Below are 4,840 nucleotides of genomic sequence, written 5' to 3'. Positions count from 1 at the left end.
TGTGTGTGTGTAGGGGGGTGGATGCAGTCCTGAAGAAATCCCTCCTTTTAAAAGTTGTGAAATTTATCAGTGAGGGATCAGAGACACACTGTCTGCGCCTCGAGCACAGAGAACCCCGCCCACACACCCACACACACACACACGCACACACACCCACACACACACACACGCACACACACACACACACACACACACACACACACACACCACACACACACACACACACACACACACAACACACACACACACACACACACTCTGCTCCTGTAATGTTCAGTAAACACTCCGGGTGTCTGAGTTTCAGGAACTTTAATGAATGAATGACTTCAGTCAGGAACAGGAGCTTCCCTCCATCTGGGTTTCTTTCCGCGACCTCTGACCCCGGTGGATTTGCGAAGCCCCGAGCCTGAGGCTGGATCCAGAGCGACAAAGCAGCCAGGATCCAAAACGAAGCAGAACTGACGAGAACCGTGAAAACACAACCCCGGCGGCGTCATGTTTTGGAGTCACGTGCTTTGTGGAGAGTCAGAACCAATGACGTATAGAATTACTATTACTATTACTACTACTATTACTATTACTATTACTATTACTATTACTACTATTAAGTAATTCTATACGTCATTGGTCAGGACCAATAACGAGTACTAGATGCTCACTGGCCCTCTGAGAGACGGCAAATCGCAGCTGACTTCCGGTAGTGGCAGGAAGCGGATTCAGAGTGGGATCCAGCACGGTGTGTGACTTTGTGTTTGGTGATTTACCAAGGTACAGTAAACTTCTGTGTTGGAATCAAGTCACAATGCTGGAAATCCGTTGAGAACAGCAGCCAGGAGACCCAGACCAGCTCTGGAGGTTCTTCTGCAGCTGAGCAGGTTCTCCTCATGAGCTCCTGACCTGCTGACGGAGGACAAGGCTGTTTCTGTCATCAGAAAGTGAGTACATGAACTAGAAATCTGTTTGAGAAGGTGAACAGCACGGCATGATCATATCTGACACTGAAAGTACAGACGTTACTGCGTAGCACTCACCATGTCTGTTATCTGTTATTTATTTCATTATATCTGTCTTAGATCTTTATGTAAATTATATTTAATTTATATCTGTCAGTTTATATCTATTACTTAATTATATCTGTCTTAATTTGTATTTAAATTATATTTAATTTATATTGAATACTTAGTTGTGTCGGTCAGTATATTCCTGTTACTTATTTAATTATATCTATCCTAATTTTACATACAAATTGTATTTAACTTTTTCTTGTATGGTTGGCTTTGTATTTTTCTATTTTTCTTTCCACGTTCTTTTTGCTGTTGCAGCCCTGCAGTTTCCCCATGAGGGACAAATAAAGGACTTTCAATTCAATATGTCAGTGAGCACTTCTGTCATGTCCTGTAAATAAACTTTTCTATTTTTTGTTGCAATTACTGTGTTTCATGCTTTCATTTTTTTCCATTTCTTGTCTTCCTTTGGCTGTTTCACTCAGTCAGTTTTAATTATTCTAGAAATGAGTGTCCATTGTATTCGATGAACCTCTTCTGATTAAATTGACTTCATTTTTTATTACACTACTTACTTTATTTTTTACATTTTACTCTGAAAACTCTCTGTGTATGTTGAGGTACTACATGAATAATGTGCTGTTCTGACTGCAGAATTGCTCCTCCAGAAACTTTTTATGGCCATTTTAGTGGGAGGAAAAGAGCAACCATCCAAGGTCTGTGGGTCTGAGCAGCTGTGAAAGTCCAGCCGAATCATTTGAATTGGAGAAAAATTGTTTAAAACACTAAGTTTCTTATTTGGCATTGTTTCTGTTTTGGAAGAAACAATAATTATTGATTTCTATAAGCAGCCGGTCCTGCTGCGGGGTTCAGGGACCGTCTACAACTTACAAGACGCTGCAACAGTGAAGACAAACGCCATATCCAATAAATTTGATAGGAGACAAATGAAGGTTGTGGTGATTATGGTGACACTGCAGTGAATCCAGTGGTGGTATTACGTTTGTGTGTGTGTGTGTGGTGTGTGTGTGTGTGTGGTATTTGTCTTCACTGTTGCAGCGTCTTGTAAGTTGTAGACGGTCCCTGAACCCCGCAGCAGGACCGGCTGCTGATTGAAATCAATACTGTTTCTGCTGCTTGATAGATACTTTTAATGAAATGAGCTTGTAGCATGTAGTCCAGCTCACAGCGACGGGATGTAAGCTCCCTTGTGTGTTACTGACGTTTGTTGAAGAGTTACTGAGACAGAAAGTCCGCATCTGTCAATAGCTGCTAACTTCACTGAACTGTTCAGTGAATGAATGATAGGACTAATTCGTGGCCACAATTTAATTTTTTTTTTTTTTTTTTTTTACCATGTCATGTCCGGGGCTCCGTAGTAAAAGCCATAACATAACACAAATTGTCCCATCAGTGACGACAAGAAGGCCTTGAAGTCAGTGTATTTACCCAGGATTCCACAGCGCCCACAGCTTCTGCCCCTACCGGAAGTCAGCGCCGATTTGCCATGGCGCCGCTGCTGTCCGCCGAGCAGCGAGCGGTCTAGTATCTATATAGGTCACTGGTCAGGACTTTCTTCAGCAGGGGTCTCCAACTCCAGTCCTCCAGGGCCGCAGACCTGCATGTTTCCCACGTGTCCCTGCTTCAACACACCTGAGACTCATGAAGGCTGATTAGCAGGTTCAGCAGGAGGCCGAGAGCCTCACTGCAGTCAGCGGTGTTGAAGCAGGGGGACATGGAGAACATGCAGGTCTGCGGCCCTCCAGGACTGGAGTTGGAGACCCCCGTTCTACAGGGTCTCTGTGGAGTGTGGCTCCCCCTGCTGTCTCCCTGGGAACGCTGCAGGCAGCTGGACGGGGTCACAGCTGGCTGACCTCTGATCGGGGTCGTCTCCACTTCACTTCATTTTGTGGGAACTCCTCCTGAGCCGAGTCTTTCCAGGAGGATCAGCTTGGTCCTGGTTCCTGTTCCAGCTGCAGGAGCTGATGGTGGAGGGTTACCCTGACCCTGACCCTAACCTGACCCTGACCCTGACCCGATACGCTGAAGACAGAATCTGGACAGATAAACACCTGCTCCAGGGCTGAGGGGAAGTCAACCAGTTCCCTGAAGCTCTAACCAGGTTTTAAAACCAGTAGCCCAGATCCACCAGGGACCCGCAGACGAAGAAAGAACAGAGACCACAACTCTGAACTGATGGCGGCTTTAACTCGCTGATAACTCATTTAACTTCATTGTAGTTTTATTAAAACCTTAGGGAATGTCTTTATTTCAAAGGTTAAGAGGTCAGCGTCAGGAGCCCGGCTGTCTGGTCCTCTCACACCGAGTTTGATCAGGAGGTTCAAGAGAATCCCGGGTCATGCTGTCCAGAAGACTTGATTTCTACGAAGTGAAGATCACCTGAAGCAGCGCTCCAGTTCAACCAGGAACCATACTTCCTGAGCAGTAATGATCGGCCCTCAGCTGGACGTCCTCCTGGTCCCGAGGAGGACGGCGTGGCGTCAGGACAGAGCTGGGATTGACGTCCCACAGGGGGGACGCCGGCTGACCGGGCTCCATGGAGTCTGAGTGTTTTGACCACACCCTCCTCTTTCTGCATGTTGTCCTACTCCAAGCAGTAGGGGCCTGAAAGCCTCCTGCCAGGTGATGTCATCTCTGTAATGAGAAGGGGTGTGGCCTAATGGCATCAACATCCTATATCAGGTGTGCAGAATTATCAGGCAGCTTCCTTTCCTTTGGCAGAATGAGTCAGAGGAGAGATTTGACAGACTCTGAAAAGTCAAAAAGAGTGAGATGTCTGCAGAGGCTTCTGAGGCGTGATCATCGGACAATCAAGCGTTTCTTCAAATAGTCAACAGGGTTGCAGGAAGCGTGATGATAAAACAAGGTGCAAAATAACCGAACATGAAGTGAGGAAAATCCAGCGTGACGCTGCCGAGATGCCACTCGCCATCAGTTCTGCCATCTTTCAGAGCTGCAGCGTCACTGGAGCGCCGAACAGCACCAGGTGTGCAACACTCAGGGACATGGCCGAGGTGAGGACGGCTGAAAACCACCACTGAACAAGACACACAGGAGAACACGTCCAGACCGGGCCCAGAAAGACCACAAGACTGGTTTGTCTAAGGCTTTATGGACCGATGAAACCAGGGAGAGTCTTGATGGGCCAGATGGAGGACCGGAGCTGAGAGCTCCACTCCGACTCAGACCCAGCAGGGTGGAGGTGGGGGCCTGGTCAGGGTCCTGGTCAGGGTCCTGGTCAGGGTCCTGGTCAGGGTCCTGGTCAGGGTCCTGGTCAGGGTCCTGGTCAGGGTCCTGGTCAGGGTCCTGGTCAGGGTCCTGGTCAGGGTCCTGGTCAGGGTCCTGGTGTGTTTTGTTAAGCTGCCTAATAAACGGCGCCCTGACCAGCTATCCTCCTGAGATGCTGAAGCTTAAAGGCAAACACTCCAGCTTCCAGACATTCAGCTCTGATATCCGAGTCTCTCGTGTCACTGAGAACACAGCTGCTGCTCAATCACATTCATCCTAAAAACACAACTTTCCTAATACCTCTGCACACCCTGGTGGATTTAGGAGATCCACTAGATCCACAAACAGGGGACCGAGGAGTGGACCCTCACTACACCTGACCGGTTCCAGGACCCGAGACCCCGACTCTGGACCCAACAGGGGGTCTGTCATTTGGCTCCATGAGGAGAGAACCGCGATGTGAGGACTGAGAGCTGATGGATTACCCAGCAGGCCTGCTGTTGAAACCTGCTGAACGTTCAGTGAAGCCGGGCGGACCGGCCCGAGGCTCCAGACCCCCCAATCAGACCACCACCCGCCGGCTTCAC

This window comes from Salarias fasciatus, chromosome 9 (assembly GCF_902148845.1).
Source record: "Salarias fasciatus chromosome 9, fSalaFa1.1, whole genome shotgun sequence".
Lineage (NCBI taxonomy): Eukaryota > Metazoa > Chordata > Actinopteri > Blenniiformes > Blenniidae > Salarias > Salarias fasciatus.
Note: the sequence above shows the minus strand (reverse complement) of the source record.